The following is a 20454-nucleotide window of genomic DNA, read 5'->3' on the forward strand; positions in this document are numbered from 1 at the left end:
TCCCTGGTGCTACTGAACCATTCATGTTGTGGAATTGGGTCGGGGGTAATGAAAAATACTAGATATAGGATCCATTATTAAATCATGTTATTTCCTCACAGTACTTAGGGAGACAATATTTCTCCAAGGACTCAAAAAACAAATTTCTTGTTGAAATTCAGGTGCTTTTGTTGCCAGAACTTTTTTATGTCTTAAAGAATGTGTTCTTACTCAGTGGGCCAGGTACAAAATTCTTAGGAGTCTATAGAGATTTCTAATTAATCTAATTGTGGAGCTGAAGCCTAAAAAAATCACGTGTGAGATGCTGATTATTTGCAGAGCTGTGTGGGAGAAAACAACACTTCAAACTGTATGTAAGAGTTACTGTGCAAGTGGCACAAAATGTTATGCATATAGAAAAGGTAACAGATTTAAGCATGTTTGGAAGAGTTATTTGAAGTAATTGGAGTATATCCCTCAGCTGACAGAAGAAGAAACTGATTTTGGAGTTTTCTGTTTTGCTTTGTGGTTGGTTCTGTGGGGTTTTTTTGTGTTTTTTTTTCTTTTTTTTTTTTTTTTCTCTCTGTATGTGTGTGTTCCCCTCCCGCCCTGCCCAGGATTTTGATGAAGGAGTAAGCTGGCATGTCTGTGTGAGAGACAGTGCCTCTGTCATATCACTTAAAGAAGAGATTATTTTTCTTTCCAGGGCAGTTTGATTCAGATGAAAAACAATTCAAGGGTTTGCTAGAGATGGAGAGACCTTGCAAAGACAAAATAAGAAATTGAAATGTATTATGGGAGAACCAGTGACTGTTGGGCTCGAACTGAGGAGAAAATGGTGAGAAAAATGTGAAGTGTAATAGTGAGAATACAATCATGACAAATATGCAAAGTAAAAAAAAAATCTGGAAAAGAGGAGAAATATTTTTATCTGTGTCTCAGTAATTATGGTCTTATAGTACTGTTAATAATTCAAGGTTAAAAAAACCCACCAAAATGAAATTTTGAGAATGTAGAATGCTTTCTTTAACCTACTGCCATAGCAACTGCTGAAATATCTAGCCATGGGCTGCTTTTCTGATTTAGCATGGTTTGAGTTTATTATATTCCCTAGAAAATTTTATTTTAAGGCTTTAAAATGATGATTTTCAACATTCCTGTAAGAAAAAAATATGTACATAATCTTTTATATATGGCAAGCTGTATTTTTCTTATCTTGTAGTTTGCAAAATGGATCTGCATGAGGCAGATAATTTGTAAATTGAAGTGTAAAGTGTTTGTAAGCACCTTGTTTAGTTTTGTATTAGGCCAGAGAAATAAAAAAATAGAACAATGTATGCTACACAGGAACAACTATTGAAAAGAAATCTAGGTTTGTATAGTGTATATGAACACTGACAATGAAATATCATGCCTATTAAAGAAATATATTTTAATGGTTGCAATAGTTTTCATGCAAATTTATAGCCATTATTATCTTCTGGCCTAACTAGAGGATCAGAACAGACTTGAGATTGATGACCCTAAATTAATACTATGCAGTCATTTCTATAAATTAATTTCATATAGCATATTTGCAGTGCCTTGTATAAACAGGGGAAAGCCAGGATAATAAAAGCACCACCACTTTCTCTGCTAATAAAGTCTTCAGTGGCAGCACATTCTTCTCAGTGAAGGACTCTGTTATCAGCCTTAGCAAAGGGAAGGAAAAAAAAGAAAAAGGGAGAAGAAAAAGCCTGGAGGACTACTCCAGTGGCAGTGGAAAAGCTTTTAAGATGGGAGTGGATCAAAACAATTCTCATGCTCAGCCCACCTGTCTATCGAGGGCCAGGGCAGCCCAGACCTTGCTGACACTGCTGCTTCTGCCCAGTTTCTCACTTTGCAGCATGTGACGGTGGCTGGCACGTGTCCTCTGTGGATGCTGTGTGGGTATGACAGCCTCTGGTACAAGCAATGCCCCTTCCTTGCCAGTGGCACGTAGTTCTGACTCCTCAGGGCTTTCTGTCCTTGCCTGTGTTAAAAGCTCTTGTGGTTACTGTTTAGATGAAAATTACAGGTTTAGGCAGCCGAGAGGTCTGCTTGGGTGTGCAATAGCTTTAAAATGATCAGGAGCTGTGCAGCTGGGTTTCGGTGGAAGTGAAACCAGACTCATGAATAAGAATAAATTCTTTAAAACTTTTCTGACTTGGCAAGACCAGGCAGCTTTGTGTTTTACCTAGGTGTCTCAAATACCTGGAGAAAACATCTATGGGGAAAATACTCTCAGGCTGATAAAAGACAATGCTGAAAAACTGGTGTGCTTTCATACTGTACCCATTTGGCACTATGTGACTCTGTCCTTTAATCATATTATTAACACAAAATTGGTTTTAACTCTGAGTCCAGATATCAGGGCTCAGCGTCTTGCTGTGCTTGCTGGCAGTGCTGTGTGTCCCTTCAGACCAGCTGCTAGCTTCAGTAAGCAGTTGCATAAACACGACTCCTGATGCCATGTGATATATGACTAGCTGATTAGACAGCAGCAAAGCAAAGGCCGCTGTTCAGTTTTGCTATGTACTTTACTTACTGGGATGAGAAGACAGGGATTTTGTATGTCTCTTCATAAAAGCAGACTTTTCATCGTGCATTAGGCAAAACTCCAGAGAAACAACCTTTCCCCACCCTTAATTAATCCAGAGAGTGAACATGAGGATGACTAGACAGATGGGACATAATTTGAGTATGGAAAAATTGTCATCATCCCTCTTTAATTAGTGTTATAGGATGGCTCTCTTCAGATATAAGTAGATGTGACAAAGATGTGTTTCACATATTCAAGAGGGTAATTAAACTGCCACATGCTCAAACCAATATACATACAGATCTGATTAAAAGGCTGATTCTCCGAAAACAATGATGGATGAGGTTTTAATGCATAGGGGTATTAGAAAAACAGTGCAAAGGGATTACTGTGAAATGAATTGTTTCAGTTCTTGGCTATAAAGGGAAAAAAAAAAAAAAAGAAGGGAAATTCATTAAAGTTAAGAGGGAAAAAGTATAAGAAGTAACTGAGGAAACAGGAGGACGAATCCATGTTATATAGTTTATAGTAATGCTTTAATTACAGAGGAGAGCAGGCAGACTGTACCAGTCAATAAACCAAAACATATCTCTCCGAATAGTTATGTAGTATGCACTGTGCAGACTGCTTTTTCACCTCCAGACCATATGGCTACTCCTTGACATAAGGCAGTAAGTTAGGAGTCTGTATTTCTGGAGATGAGTTTTAACTTTTGCACAGAGACAGGGCCAAGAGAAAGTCTTCAGTTGCTCTAATGGGGGAGAAAATTGGTTTGGACCTTTATTTCTGCCTTGCTGTTAACTGGGTTTTGACCTAGCAGGAATAGCTTGTTTCACCACTCAAAAAAAAAAAAAAAAAGTTTTCTAATGTATGCAGCAAAGTTTTTGCCGACTGAAGTTTCGATTTAGAAAAGGCTGTCTCCCTCTGGTGAGCTCCATGTGGACTCTTGGAGACACTGCAAGAGTACTTGCACAGGGGAAGGAGCCTGCAAGACTTCCCAAGGTGGTCGTGTGTCCAACAGATACTTCATTGCCCATCCGCAGGTCTATCAGCTCATGTAAGCTCCTCTCTGGGGGAAGCTCCCCTCATGAGACAAACCCTGAACTTGTTATGGTGTTTGGTCTCCACATACTGTTGCTGTCTTTGCAGAATGGCTGTTGTGACTCAAAATCACAGAAAAACTCCCTAACTGCGCTAAAGTAACATTGAAATGGCATGTTACTACAACACTAAAAAGGCCTTGTGATGAGCTTGTTAGGCAAGAGAATTAAGGGAAAGAAGACTTTAAATATACTTGTGGTTTCCTGTCAAAATATTGCATAAATCTATTTACTTCCATATAAATGCAAGTAAAGGCAAAAGACAAGACAGAAAAGAAAGACAAAAGAAAAGTGTGTTCAAATGCCAGTTCTGTTGCTTAAGGGAAAACTGGCATGCCAAGTTTGGTCCCAGTCATATTGTTCTTCCTGACCACCGTATCTGCTAAAAGAGACACCTCTGCTTGTGCTTATTTTATTTGGGAAATGATTCTGCTGTTGCTTTCATCTGTGAGACATAAGAGGAGGCAAAGCAAGTGGTAAAGTTTTTGCACTTCCAAAGATGCTTCCTCAATCAGCTTCAAATCTCAGTTTTTCTCTTATTGTGAGTCTTGTTTCATCATGCCGTATCACTTGGTAGTTTCATTTTTTTAAAGTGAATACTATTCACTAGCAGATACTTACCTGTCTTACTGACAGATACCTACCTTTACGGTTGGCCTTTGTACGTGCACAGCTAATGGGCGACTTTGACAGTGCAGAATGACCACATGTTTTTTCTTCATAACCTTATATTTTGCTGGAAGATTGCACCAATTTCCAGATTTATTTATTTTAGGTTTTTTTTCCCCTCCAAATTAGATATATAGTTGCATTCTGGTGTCACAAGTGGCCTGGCACTTAACGTATCTGAATCAAACAGAAATCAGTACCCATTAAAGTTGGAGCTAGGGTTAAATAACTAAAGTAATATAGAAGATCCTTGAAACCTGCTTCAAATAGATATGTCAACTCTAGATACTCAGCCAGAAAGATTGCCCTTTTATTTATTTCCTGCCACTTTCATTGTGATTTATTCTTCTCTATATAAATAATCCCTGTACCGTACCTGGGGAGCCATTTCATTTTTAGGAGATAGAAATCATTCATTTCCTGCCAATGGAAGCTCATAAAACAATGTATTGACAATTACAACCAGCTGAGCTGGTGATTATGAGATTAATTAATGTTGTGAGTGACAGTATTTAGCAGCTTCAGGTTTCCAGCTCTGCTACAGTGGGCATTTTCTGTGGGCAGAAGGCATCTGTGCAAAGAGCACTGCAATGACTGTTGGACACGGGGTCAGGTCTGTGGTAAGGACTCACAGCTCTCCTCCAAATGGACAGGAGCATGATGGGTTTAGCTCTGGGATTTGCAGCTGATGGCTTCATGACAGCTGACATTTTGTGAAAATGGCTTTAGTACAGTTTCGGTCAAATGCCATCTTTGAAAAGGAATCTTTGGGTTTTATATGCAGGTAGGAAGCTATTTTCACTTCTGTTCACAGTAGGTTATTCAGGATATCCCACAGGCAGTGGTGACAGTTTGATATTCTCTGCAGTTATGAGAAACTAATGTCACGACAGCTGTCATAAGAAACTAATCTGCAGAAGAGTTAGGCAGTCTCTCAGATATTTTGGACCACGTGCTAGTCAGCAATGACACTAGAAATTTGACTAAAGGAATTAGAAGAAAAGCCAGTGAAGTCACCAAAGCACCTGAGCGATTGTCTGTAAGCTACTGAGGAATCTTTCTGAAGAGTTAATCTTTCTGATACTTTTCTGAAGAGATAAACTTTCTGAGTTAGATATGGCTAAAATACTTGAACCCTAACAGTCATGAACACATGAACAAATATTTTTTCTTTAAATGCTTTAAGCTAGTTCAGATCATTTTAACTGAAAAAGATTAGGAATCAGTCTCCAGAGTGGTTTAGCTGACAGATCTGTGTAGGATGTGGCAAGACTAGGCAGACAAACTACAGCCTGAGTCAACTCAGCTTTGACCTCAACACAGGCAGATTTGCCAGAGGAGAAAAAACCTACTGTGACTGTGACAGCTGTCCCAGTCCCTAACTTTCTGGTGATCCTCGAGGCAATTTCACTAAGCAGGATGAACACTGTTCTAAAAACCAAGGGAGAGAAAATCTGAGTTACAGATTTCTTATTTCTTAGCAAGATAACAAGTCACTGGAGATGTATTTTCTCCATTCCCCACCAGATCTTTCCTTTTGCAGCATCTGTCCAGGCAGCAGCTGATGGTGGTCAAGCCTGGGGTGAGCCCATGGACAGCTTGTGTTGGATTGCTGTGGAAGCGGGACTGAATGCAGTGATGTTGTGGCACTGTGTCAGCTCAAAGTGAAATGTCTGAGATGCTCTTTAAAGTGCGCATGCTGCTGTTAAATAGAAATATCTGCAGGAGTTATAGGAGTATCTGCAAGGCAGGGGAGCTGACCAAAGAAATGGGAAGCGTGGATCCCCAAACTATTCCACCTGATGAGCTCACTGGCAGCGAGGCAACGTTACACCAGCGTTGTCAGATGCTCAGTGCATCATTTGGCTACATGGGCCCAGATCAGATTGCAATAGAGTCCTTGCTTTTGTACCTGTATCACTGCCCTGGGAATGCATAATTTCCCACAGTTGCAGTTTGAGATAATTATGTACAGAAAGCATCACACAATGTCCCAGTGAAATCCCAGGACACTCCATGTTTCTAGGTCACCTCTAAGAAAATTAGGTTGTCATGTCAGCATACAGTGATTGCTGAATTATATAACACTGAGTAGAAAGGAACTTTTAAAGGAAACTGAAATCCAGAATACTTTGTCAAAAGTATGTGCCTTGGATTGTATTTTGCTTCTGTTGATACCCGACTGTAAAGTGAATATTGTTGTATTTAACCTTCCTGATGGCTGAAAACTCCATTATGCATGATCTTAAAGCAACTTTTAAAATGACCTAAATGTCACTTTTTACCAGTTCTTTTCCTTAATCTATATAATTGTCAGCTAAAGCATTATGAGCTATTTAATTTCTGTATTACATTTTGCTAAGGCTGGCATTTGATTTATCAAAGACTAATTATGATGGGATTTTTCTGGGGAACTAAAACATGTGATCTGTGGCATGGATAGCAGAGAGCTGGTTTTGCAAGCATGAGATGTTGCAGATGGAGCCAGAAGCTCTGCCTTGGTTGCTGTTCTTATATTGACTCAAATAGATTAGCATCAAGCATCCAACATTTTAAATAGGCACTGCAAGAGATAGGAAATAGTCTTCATGCTAAGGAAATGCAAATTAACAGTGAAGGGGAGGAGAAAGATCCACCTCCCGCTCCCCTGTTTCCCCTTTTGAAGTACACTTTAAGAATGTAGTTGAGATGCCTACACAAATACTTTGCTGGTAGTAATGTTTTAGGGGATAGCCAAACTTGCTTTAATTTCTGGAGTGTTTGGATGCTGTAAAAAACTGAGAAAATCTTCGGCCATCATACTGACAGGCTGTTTGCATATGCACTCGACCTAAGGTCGCATGCTAAACTGCATTGAAGTGATTCAAATATACTGGGAGGAAACTGCCAGAGTTCAGCCACTGTGACCAGTCCGTACCAGATGTTCTGCTCTTCAGTGCTGCAGAGTTATTTGTCAGATAATAATTCGCACACTCCTTGAGAATTCATGCAACTGCAGGTCGTTTGTTTGTTTGTGTGTTTTTTTTTCAAATATGCTTTCTTTACAGTTGAAACACCTTCAAAACTGAAATCTAGCCTGTTAAAAAAAAAAAAAAAAAAAAGTGTTTTCAGGTATTACAATAAGCCTTAGTTTCCTCAATGACTTGTTTGGTTTTTTTCCTGTGCGTTTGCAATCAGTTTGTTCCATCTCTCAAAATATATTTTCCCATTCCCACTGATAGCTGAAAATTTCATACAAGCTGTAGAAGAATGACAGCCAAGTCCCAGTTATTCAAATGATCTCTTGGCATGAGTAATTCAACCCTTTCAAGTCTCGTTGTAATTTCTGAGTGTATGCTGGGTTGCATAAACATGATTCAGACTGTAGCACGGGGACCTATGGAGCTGTGGCACAGTGTGGTAACGTTGCACATATAAGAGCAAATTTGACCCCGTCCTGCCAAATGGATGGGTGAGAGGGAGCAAAATGGATTTCCTCATGTTGCTATGAGCTTGAATACTGCCATAATTGGAGATAGTGCACAGGCAGTAGTGAATTTTTTGTTTAATTTCTCCTTCTGAAAGGTCCTTTGCCTTAAGGATTTTTTCCCCTGATACTTCTCCTATTTTAACAACTTCAGTTTCTGTCCTTCAAAGCTAAAGTTCATTTTTCTGTACAAATATTGTATAAACCAGAAATAGACTTATTTAGCACAAAGCTGTGTTCCCAAGTTATGGCAGAATGGTTTTTAAGGAAACGGAGGGAAGAAATTTTCCTTTTTAATGTCTAAACTTATTCCAGAACATCTCAGTAAAGTGGGTTACAAATCTTTTCCTTCCTACCTCAGGCTGTGTTTATCCAGGATTACACATCATTCCAAACTGAAATAAAATACATTTGTTCTGTGAAAACCCACTCTTCCAGTTTCACCCTTTTACAGTCAGCAAATTAAATAGCAATAATTTGCCTCCTTTTATTTCTAGTGGATACCCTTCTCCTCTGAAATAGCTTGTTTCTTTGAACAAGTCTCTTATGCTAATGGAGAAACACTAATAAAAAAATCTTCACTCATCTGGAAGAACCATGCTGGAAACATTGCAGAAGAGAGAATTAAAATGAGGCAGATTTTAGTTATGACTGAACTGCTCTCTGTTGGGTGGAAGCATACACGTATTAAGTGCTGCTTGCTCTGAAATGTTTCTGATTTAACGTTGGCAAGGCTGGAGAGAGGGAATGGTTTGGCAGGTACAGGAGGTAAAGGAGATGGACCAGACGCTATGGCAGCTATGCATTGCTCTGCTCTTTCCTCTGTGCCACCCACCATGTCTTCACAGCTGTCTGTATGGGCTGCTAAGGATGAAAAAGGAGGCTGACATTATAGCTGCCAGCAGGATGCCCACAAATAATAACAAATGATACTGCATTTGCAGGTAGGAGGTGAAAAGTAATATGCTCAGATGTCTTATCTGAAGCCATGAAGCAGAATATCTTGTTGTCATATTCATAATCTCCTTTGTGAAAAAGAGCAATTCCAAGAAATAGAAGTATTTAGCTGCATTCTAGCCTTTTACAAAGCACTTTGTGTAAGTCTCTCTTCGAATTAAATATGAATAGAGGAATTTAAGTTGAATAGTACTTGTCACTGATTTACAAGTGCCGAAGTCTTTTTGAGCTGATTAATGATTATTTCATTTTTGGTCAGTTGAAGGAAGCCTGTTAATAAAAGATGTTGTCATGAACTGTAAACAGTTCAGTACAAGTGGGAGTATTTATTCCCTTAAGAATTACTTCCCTCCTCTGATAAATTGAGAGCAATAATGCTGCATACAGACTCAGCCAATATATCTATGTACTCTGCTCAAGCAGTTTACAAGCTGCCTAAATTCTGGTGGTCCTGGGACAGGACATATGAGCTACAGTACTCAGCTGCAGAGAGGCAGAGTGGTAGGGGGAAAAGTGCCATGAGACAAAATTCTTTTTTTTTTTTTTTCCAGTTTATAATCTGGCTTGCATACCTTTCCCCCCTGAAAGGGAGAACAATATTGTAAGGATGCCTTAACTCTTGACTATATCACTGAATCTTAGTGCTGCTCAATTCCATGGAAACCAGAACTGTCATAGCAGCAGCAAACAGCAGAGAGCTTCAGGACAATCCAGTGTACACTATACAACACACAGCTTTTTACTGGTTTGTTGATCTTAACACCAAAATGTTTTACAGAAAATAAGAGCTTAGAACATACAGACATTAGGAAGTCAGAAATACTCTAATAATCTAATTTAAATGATTAATGCTAAATCCCTTGTTTTACAACTTAAGTTTATAGAAACAGGAGAGGAGCTCCTTTCAAGAACTAGTCAGTGGTGCGGCAGGGTTAATGCAATGCAGACGGCATCACTGTCCAAATGTGTGTTGCAAAGGTCATGGTTATCATGTCTGTGCAGCCCCTTGGTTGCTTTCACTGTTATGGGATGCACAGACTAATTTAAGACAGTGCAGAGCAAAGATTGCTTTAGCTGAATGGCAGCTATAGATTTTCAAATCATGAAGGCAGGATACTGAGTAGTCTGGGATAGAGCTACCAGTGATCAGACTGGCTACTGCTATGAGCCATCATCTTTGGGGGACATTAAGGAGGGACATCCTCCAATTCTGCCAAGGGCACCTATGGGACAATGGTGAGATGTGTTTATTAGTTTGTAGGTGTATCACAGCATTTTAAAAGTGGCTAGGATTGCTGGTATTGGTCCTGGAATACGACTATATACAACAGCTGCTGCTGGCTAGTTGGATGTGGTTAATAAATAGCTGTTTCAATCCTATTTTAACTGTTTTAACATAGTTTAAACTTTGTGAACTGAGCAATTTTTCCCTGTAAGAATATGTGTGTGTGTGTGTGTGTGTGTGTATGTACATATGTACAATTTAGATGTTATTCGTTGTTTACATTAGTGTCCTGGTTTCACCTGGGTTAATTTTCTTCTTAGTAGCCAGTACAGTGCTGTGTTCTGGCTCTGATGTGAGAACAATGCTGACAGCACACTGATGGTTTCAGTTGTTGCTGGGTGATGTTTATACTAAGTCAAGGACTTTTCAGTTCCTTGGGCCCTGCCAGCGAGAGGGCTGGGGGGGCACGGGAAATGGGGAGGGGACACAGCCAGGGCAGGTGACCCAAACTAGCCAAAGGGATATTCCATACCATGTGACGCCATGCTGAGTATATAAGCTGGGGGAAGAAGAAGGAAGGGGGGGACATCCAGCACTGTGGCATTTGGCTTCCCAAGTAACCGTTACACGTGACGGAGCCCGGCTTCCCTGGGGATGGCCGAACACCTGCCTGCCCATGGGGAGTGGTGAATGGATTCCTTGCTCTGCTTTGCTTGGGTGTGCAGCTTTACCTATTAAATTGTTCTTACCTCAGCTCTTGAGTTTTACATTCCTTTCGGATTGTCCTCCCCATCCCTCTGGGTGAGAGGCAGTGAGCGAGTGGCTGCATGGTGCTGGGTTGCTGGTCGGGGTTAAACCATGACAACTAGCTAATCATATAAGGTCCATAGTAATTTCCTGACTTTGCAAGCCTAGTACCACTTTAAAATTGCTGTTTCTAAAGGACTCATCTGTATTCTTCTGCCTGTTTCTTCAAACATGAACCATGTGTTTGACCTTTTAATACCTGGATGCCTGGAACTAAACATGTAAAACTCTGACAATAATAATAGTAATGTTTAGAGAGAAAATTTATTTATTCAGCATCTTACGATTTTTATGTGTAAAACACTGTATTCTGCTAGCCTTCATAGACGCCTTCTCATCTTAGGAACTTAGCTAGTTCATCCTGCTGATTTGGAAAGGCTAACTCCATGTCGGGAGAGAAGACATTGAAATGTCTGCATCTTGGTCCTAAGTCTGGTCCCTTGTGTTACTGGTTCTGCAGCCAAAGGAGATCCAGCTGCTGTTGAACACTGCCTGTGCTGATGTGGATGTAGGGCCATCATATTGCATGAGGATTCCATGATGAGAGCAATGTGAGTTCATCTGGACTGACAGTGTACAAACCTCTACTGCAAGTGTGATGCAATTTAAACTTTTCTCTGAGAAACACCCAATTTCTGTACCTACTGCTTTGAGAGATGGGTGCTTGCCATGTGGGAGAAAAGACAGACCAATAAATACTTTGCAGCCAAATGCAGCCATAAGCAACACAGAATGCAACAGATTGTTTCAAATTTGATGTGGTTCTTTTCAATTCACCTAATATTGGTAAGATGTCACTTGATAAATGGAAGCTGTCTGTCTCTTTCTTTTGCCTGGAAAAGGAGGCAATAATCCCATTTGTTATTTTCTGGTTTGTTTACTGCAGATAGTTATTTAAGCAACAGGAAAGAGCAGAAACAATGACTTTCCTTGACTTGTAGAGTTACACAGCATTGGTTTTTCGTGGCCTTTGGCAAAGTTTAAGTAATCAGTGGAAAAGATTTAAATGCTCAAATGCTAGCTACGCTTGTGTGCAGCCGACCTGGATGTGACTGTGAAAAGCTTATGGTGCATTTAACCGCAACATTGCTTCACTTGCCTGCTTCTTTTGTTTGTTGGAATGGCTAGATGAAGGGAGTGCCTAGATTTGATTGTGTATGAACGAAATTACCGAAAGCTTCACAGCAAATGCATGGGGAATTTTTTTAGAATCTCATGAAACCCAGAAAATCTGAATGTATACTCCTCATTAGTCAAAAGAGAAACTTAGAAATCTTGGTACAAAGCTTGTTTATCTTGCAGCCCACATTAAAAAGGTTCCAGCATATGTGTCTGTGGCATACTGTTTGTAAGACATTTAGTGGCCCCTCTCAGCCTTTGTTCACAGTAGAAGTAAGTTTATAGCATCACATATTTTCCTCCCAGGCTAACAGCTTTTGTCTTGATGAGCTTGAAATACTTTGATGTACCATATAAGTCTTTGCTGACTTTATGTACACGGACTTGCACATAGATTACTATCCTGGTGTTTCTCCTGAATGCAATATAGACTTCTACCATAGGCTGACATGAGAAGTAAATAGCGGGACCCTCCCATCTGCAACTTGGCTCTCCAGACAATCATTTAGAGCAGTTCAGCTGTAATAGGGAACTGTTTTGATCACGGACTGTTTTATGCCTTCTGTGGTCTGAAACAAAGGATGCCTCTTGCAGAGCAGCAGGCAACAGAACCAGCTCTGGACACTCTTCCTCCTGGTCTTTACCCATCCCAGCGGAATTTAATGAGTCTTTTTATTGCATTCTGTCTTTGCCTGGTCATACTCCAATACTCAGTTTATAACTCCAAAATACCTATTTGTCTGAACCATACTACAGAGAGTTACTCTTTCTAATGTGGTGGCTATGAAAATACATGACAGTGTTAGTGACCTTGCAGTGCAACTGAAATATAAGCGATTCAATTAACTTTGAAACTCACTAGCTTAAGCCATCAGCTGAAGTGGTCCCAAGCTAGTGGTCTCAAGCTTGTGACTTTCTGATTATGCTTTGGTGTCCAATGAATTTTGCATTCTTGTTACAGCTCCTGCATTTCACTTCACCAAAATGCCATCACAGTGGGAACAGTCTCTGAGGCAAGACAGAGCTGAGACTTTGCTTTCCTCTGATTTGTTTCCCATATCTCAACTGCTGTTACTTTCCTTGTGCTTTTCGGATTGGGGGCCAACACACATGCTCAGTGAATGTTTGGCTGACTAACCCTTTTGAAGTATTTGCCACAAGGTCAAGGAACATGTGGAGGCTTGCCTCTCTATGTCTTTATATGGTGGTCTCTGGACCTTTCTGGTCAAGGGATAACAAGTTGCCCATTAGAAGACTCAGAAAAGCTGAAGTTCCTAGCAGCAAAACTAAGCAAATCCTTTTTATAGTCTTCAAAACTCTAATTAAAAAAAAACAACCCCAAAACAAAACAAAAAAGAAAATGTTTTCCCCAAATGTTTTTCCAAGTGAGTGCCTCACACTTTGATTTAGTGACTTCCTGAAGGATTTTAGATGTCTAGACTGCAAAACTTAGTTAGGATCTTTGAATTTTTTTAACTCTTTCTCCACCCCAAAAGCTACTACTTGTACTTTTGGACTATTACTCACATGCATAAAGTACCTATTGTGGGCTTGTCAGAAACATGTTTCCTTACTGACAGTTACCACAGTGATTTTTCCACTTTTTGATTACATCTTTGCTTGCTGGGGCATGAGATATAAAATTAATGTCCAAATCATCTGTCAGTTTACTGAATCCCACTTCTGTCCATGTGTGACACTCATGCATAAATACACTGAAATATACCAATGGACCCATCATTGCTTATCACACTGCCCATTTAATTGATTGTTTTGAAGAGAAGAGTTTCTCTGTTGGGGAGTTGGCTCAGCTTGGTAAATGTAAATTGGAAATGAACCTGAGAAATTACACCACCTCTACAAGACTTAAAGAGTAAATGTTCTTACCTTCATTCATGAAAGGAATCATGCAATTAGTGATGGGTACTTGCTAATTAAATAAACATTAAATGCTGCATTATATGACTTCATCAGTTTTATCTGGCCATCAGTGGGGGTGGGGAGGGAAAACAATTTAATGCTGATCAGAATTAGAACATTTGCATCATTGGTGATCATAAATATAGTTGACTGAATTATTCATTGCAGACTATTCATGAGGGAGCTAGGTCCTTTTTCTGTGCTCTTAGTGTTTCACAAGAAGTCCACATGAGCAGTGTCTGTTGAGCCCCATTAACTTCATGAGGGAAGGGCATTAATTTCTGCAAATGTGTTTTACTATTGCTATGTATTTGCCAACTAGCAGAGGTTATTTTATGGGCAATTCACAAACCGTTTACTTCAACGGTGTCCCATTTAGCATTCAATGGGTGTACTTGGTCAGCTTAAATGGATGAGATTAGCACTTTTTTGACGGAAATAAATTAGATTCAAAACTTGTAAAACAAGTTAGGTTTTATTCTAAGACTGAGGACTGGCAAAGATATTAATCATGTTGTAAAATACATCTCAAGGCCAATAGCTGTTCTATCAGCAATGTTTGTTCCTGTCCTGGAATGTTTGAACTCATATATACAGCACTGAGAAACTGGAAATGAAAGCCAATAAGCAAAAGTGAGATTTGTCATGTTTTGACAGTTTTACTTTTGTAGGCCTAGCTGAAAGCAGCCCTTCTGCAGATGAGATACAATTTCAGTCAGTTAGTATAGTGAATGGAGCTGATCAAATTACTTTTTATGGAACAATGTTTTTATCAAAAGTGCATACTTTTTTTATAAAGAGGTAGTTTTGATTTTTTCTTCTTTCACATTAAGAAAAATAAAAGTGCTGGCTATGACTGGACTGTTTCAACTTTTAAACCTGCATATCTTCCCACTAACTCTTCCTCTTTTTGTATCTCCCTCATTTTACAATTTTGCCTCCGTATGACCGGTAATGAAATAATCTTCTATCTCCCACCCGTTTTTTCCCTGTCTTTTGTTGATTTATGGGCAACTCTTCATTTTACAATTTTCTGGTGACAGTTCACATGAAAAGAGGGAGGGGAAACGGGTGCTACTCATGCACTTCTATAGACAGTTGTCCACAGGAACATCTGCTGAATCAGGGCAACAGTCTGTCTCCAGGAAAAGGGAGAAAACAGCCGGTTTCTGTTGTCTGTTCTCTTGGCACCTTGTGCCCACAATTGTTGCATTAAGGATGCTACGGAACATATCTCTCGCTGGCTTTTTTTGAGATATCCATTGATGGGACTTGTTTAGGAAACTGTTCAACCCCCTTTTTGAACCTGCAAATACTGACTCCTTCTACAAAGATCTTGTGGCATTGTGTTCTGAAATTTTGCAGTCTTCTGCAGAAAGTAACATTTTTGTGTTATAAAAAATTAAAACCTTTTTTTTTGGTTGTTTTTTTTTTTTTTTTTGTTTTGTTTTTTTTTTAAATCTCTGTGTGTGTGTGGCGACAGGGGAATATGGTCATCACAGTTCCTCAATTTGTTCTCACCTTTCCATTTTGGAAACATTATTCACATCCCTGTCAGCCTTCTCTCTGAAACACATGATATCAGCCTCTTCAGGTGCTCATTATAAGGCAGCTGCACCTTTATCTTGACAGTATCTAAGCAAAATACTCAAGATGTGGGTATACCAAAGAAAACCAGCAAAATTATATCCTCTGTCTTCTTCTCAGTACTTGATTTCTTGAAGTCCAATAATTTTTTCACTTTTTTGGGGCTTCCACTGCACATTGGACCTAGAAATGTGAAAACCTTCTAAAAATAACTTCAAAATCTCTTCTGGGATGTGGTGTCATATCCTGGGGGTACATTGTTCCTCTTGCAAACTTTTTTCTTGTTTGTTGGTTTACAAAAATAACATCTGCCTTTTATTTTGTGAAAAAATTAATGGCTTTAATTCTCTCAATAAAGGAGTGGGTTATCTACTATTTCTTGTGATACTGCACCTTCATAAAATATCCAATAAAGCTATTGAATAGCTAGTTTAAAATAAGAAAAGGAATGTTATTTTACCTCATACCACCCCTGCAAATTTGACTTCTAGTGGTTGTTGGAAAGGTCCAAAGAAAAGAGGCTGGAAGATAGATGCGCTGGTAGGTATTAAACATGATAGGCCAGTTGTAAAGTTCAGCTCAGAAAGCTGTGGGTCTCTGTTATCTAAAATCTGAGATGTTATCTTAGGCTAAGTAGCTGCCCATTTATTCTTGTTATATTTTTCTCCAGGCAAGTGATGCTGCTGTTCTCACATATATAAATTTATATACCATATCATCTGCACAGAGCTAAAGTGACTACTGAGATGCTGACTGTAAATATTTTGGCCAATTGTAATTAAAATCATGAAAGTAGAGAGACAAAAAAAGTCATTGAGTGCCTACAATATTAAAGTCAGTAGTTACTGGAATTAGCACAGTTGCTATAAGCATAGCTTTTGACTAGGTTTTTGTCTTCCTACTTAAAGTAGCATTTTATTTAACCTAGCCTGACATAGGGGAGTTACTAATGTACCCTGCACAAAATAATTCCATGTGCATGCCAGAACAGCGATATTTAGCACACTGGAAGGTTCATGCACAGCTATTTATTTGTCATTACATTTAAATGACTAAACTCTTAGGATGACTTATTCATTAAAGGATCATAGTTACCTTTCTTTTGGTTTGGAAGGATCTGCTGAGAAACAACGGAAAGTGGGCTGAATTTTAGTTCTATCATTCTGCTGAGCGTATTTATTTTTTTTTCCCCACCAATATCTCTTGACTATATGCATCACCGATCCCCTTTTTGTGTGAAAGGAAGCCATACAACTCAGGTGGGAGAAGCTCAGTTTAAACAGAGATATCTAAATGCACAGCTTCAAAGAAGGAACCCAGAGGACTTTTTTCGTCTGGAACTGTAACTGAGAATGTAATGTTTTGGGAGCGAAGCTGTTCACTTAGGTGATGTTTATTTGCTTCAAAACATTTGGTGGACAGAATAGAAGAAACAGTTCTGGAAGAGCATGTAATTTCTCTGTATTTGCAAATGGTTCATTAACCATTATCTAGAAATGTTATCAACTGAGAAGAGATTGGCAGTTCATTAATTTGAAACAGTAATAATTTAGCAAAACTCATTGTTTTCCGAAGTGCACAGTGGACTGTTGATTAATTGTGTTTCTATGGTAACATTTTGCATTAGCAAGGACAAAAGCATAGGAATTGGTAAGAATAATATAAAGCCATTTCATAATTAGACATCTGGTTTTGCATATCCTGAGAAAAAGACAAAAGTAAACTAAATTTCTTAACTATACAGATGCTAAGAGTCTGATATTGTAGTCAGTAGTGTGAACAGATGTTAAATAGTCTTGGCTTTCATGATCAGGCATCAGAAACACTATTTTTCTGTTTGCTCCTGCAAAGATAATAGATTATTTCCCTCTGCTCTCTACAACAGCATATGGCAGTTCTGGAAATATGGTCCCACCATGGTTAATATGTTGCTGATTCATAGATGTTCTAATAAGCACCTGCTGAATTTATTCCTCCCTCAGCGAACTGAGGATAAGCTTAAAGTGCTATACAAGAACAGGGGTGGAGAAGCACCACAGCCGTGGGTGTTTGATGGTTGCTGCCTCCTGGGGGAGGGGCAGTCAGGAGCAGTTTGTGACTACATTGACATTTGAGTGGCTGTGTGTGGGAGGCGAAGGGCATGGTAGGAAGTATTTTGCTAATAATGAGCTTCTCTGCTTTTGTATGTGTCTGTATTTTCACTGTCTCTACATCTGGGCAGATCTGGTACTGTTGTCACCTGGGAAAGGGGCAACGTACAGCAGAAATTATCAGAGTTTGCTTTGGGTGGTGATGGAGGGCAGCAAGGATTTAATTGTAGTGCAGCAAGGATTTCTGTAAAATGAGGTGTCTTATTATACAGGAAGCATGGATATGAGAAAGCTGAGTACAGCAAAGAACGACAGATGGGAGAAGAAGACAAAAAGACCTGTGGGAGACCCAGGAGAGCAGACTTCCTGATGGTGGTGATGATGACTTATTAGATGTCTGAATTATCCAGCTACAAAACAGAAATCTTCCAGTATATTGGAGAAGGCAATACATATTTGTGCAATGGAAAGATTGGTGGACACTGGCCTTAGTTCAGTGCTGCAGGAGCTACTCCACTACAAATAGCAGTATGATAACATAAATCTCATTTGGACTTAAATTCAAAATCTCTCATGTATAGTACTACCACATTTTTTAGGGGTTCTGTTACAGGTTCTCCTACTGCACTAAATGGGCCTAGTTTTTAAACCTCCTGAGTGCTTTTAGAATGCTTGAGCATCACCAGGCTTCCCACTCTTCCCTTAAGCATTACCATCTTTCAGTCAATAAACGGATCTTATTATGTATGTGATATGCTCCATTAATATTTTTCCCTGTTGAAAGGGGGATCAAGCTCTACTCATGAAATATTAACTCAAAGTTGAAATCCAAGTGACTTTCCAACATTGTGCATGTTTGTCTTCTTCATCCAATTGTTTTTTAATGATGTCTCAGAAAGTCTGCAAGACTCACTACTTAAGGAAACTTTATATGTCATTTCTTGTCAAAGTTAAATGAGATTCTAATCTGCAGAGATATTTTCATGAGCTGGGATTGTTATTTGTCTTTTATTATTATTATTGACTTGACAGAAAGCTGTCTTTGCAGGAAGCTGAAAACCTAAAATATAATGATGTGTATGTGGTGGGGCATTTTTGAATCCTTCATTTAAGATGTCATAATAATGCCTGAACCAAAATCCAGCCAAGTGTATATACTGAGGTCATGTCTTCCAGAACTGAGAGGATGCTATGTGAAATATATTTCAGAAGGCAATGAGAATTAATTGTTTAATTAATGTAGATGTTTTTGAAAACTTGAATCATGGCCAATCTGCATCATTAGGTCTTTAATTCCTTTGGTCCTGTAGAGTTGGTCTTTATTACTGAGTGGAGTCTATGGTATTGAATTAAGAAAATGCCATTGGAAAGCAAAGAATTCTACACTTGCTACCACTTCAACAGAACTGAATGAAGGCATTTTAATTCCAATATATGCTACAGATAGTAGCTTCTTTGATTGTTTACACTTTAACTTGCCAAAACTGTTGGTGGACAGCCTTGTTTTCCTGGTTGATCTTTTCTGAACAAAACCAGAAAATTTTCAGGAGTCTTGCTCTTGACTTTTCTAATTTAGTCCTCAGACTAGTCTGAAATCTAACCATAACTAGCCACTTTATGCAAGTCCAGGCCAGTACTCCCCAGAGTCACCTGGAATTTCTTCACTGACATCAGAGGAACAGGGCTGAGGTGAGTGTAGTCTCACAAAAAGATTTGGGGATGGGTGTTTTTTCTCACCTTTGCCCTCCTTTCTCACTCCCTACAATGTAACTCCACTTGAGAACCTGTCCTTTGCAAGCTAATTGATGCAATTCTTTCGTTTCTTTCCCCAAAGTATTTTTATCTATACAAAGATCTTGGAAGTAACTAATTTAGAAATGCATAACTAAAAAAAGCCTGATATTTAGCTAATTCAGAGGTTGCTTTGATATTTGCTTGTTTATATAACTCACTAAAACATGTCTACTAAAGGCCTAGCAACTTTAGCAGATTTTATTTATGGTCTACTGGATCTATGCAATTACTTCTGATGTGTTCAGTAAGTGGAGCTCCTATTGTTTCCTGGAGATAGGCATATCCCAGATCATCTTTCCTTTTTACTATTGTTATTCTTCCAACAGGCATCCCTTGCTACTCTAACACATCATGTGCCATAATGTAGAACTGGCAGAGTCTGTGCTTTCAAGCAAAAGAATATCTACAGTAAGAAAGGCAGATGGGAGATACTGTATTATTTGCTCCATAATGATCAATCAGCTTGGAGTATGCTTAAGCAACACTTTTGCTTAGCTGGGCTAAGCAGAAAATTATATGAGTGTATTACATAAATAAGAAGCTGTTCCTTAATGGCACAGAGGAAATACCAGTTTTAATGACCTTAGAAAGAATTATTGTATTAATAAAAATTTTGTGTCAGATTATTTTTATGTGTAACCTCATTAGGGGTAAATTTATTGCTTTTGTGGGGAGGGGCGTAGAGTCTGGGACAAAACAGAATAGAATTAGGAGTTCAATAGTTGAAATATGTCATATATAAATATTTGTAGTCGACGTGGTAATTGTTCCTGATTTATTCTGGTTTTGTTTTTTGTTTGTCTTCTAGAATTGCTCCTGCTATCAGAAATGTGTCCCATTTGTTGGACAGTCTGCAATGTTTTTCTCAATTAGGCTTACAATGAAGTTGTGCAGCTGTTGTTGCTGAAGTATATCTCAAAAGCAAACCTGCTAGAAACTGAAAATACAAATTTTTTACTTAGTGGGTAATGTTAAAATGTGTTGGTAAAATAGAAACAAAACAAGGAAATGTTAGTATTTTAGTTTCAGTTTAAGGAGTTTAAGAAGTGTACACTCTCTGGAGGTCACAGTTATCTTTCAAAAGGCAGATTATGCTTGTTTATCTCAATCATTACAAATACAGGTGAACTTTGCTAAAACAGTCCTGAAATAAGAATATTCTTTTCCTCTTCTATCCGCAG

General features: G+C 38.8%; 1 long non-coding RNA gene across 1 annotated transcript in view; it reads left to right on the forward strand.

The window, feature by feature from the left end:
• The first annotated feature begins 19029 nt into the window (after nt 1-19029).
• LOC308056989 overlaps nt 19030-20454 on the forward strand; it is a 56364-nt gene continuing 54939 nt past the window's right edge. The window contains exon 1 of the long non-coding RNA XR_013925061.1: nt 19030-19168. This is a non-coding gene — a long non-coding RNA (uncharacterized lncRNA). The remainder of the gene's footprint in view (nt 19169-20454) is intronic.

The sequence above is a fragment of the Falco punctatus genome (genome assembly GCF_963210335.1).
Source record: "Falco punctatus genome assembly, chromosome: Z".
NCBI lineage: Eukaryota > Metazoa > Chordata > Aves > Falconiformes > Falconidae > Falco > Falco punctatus.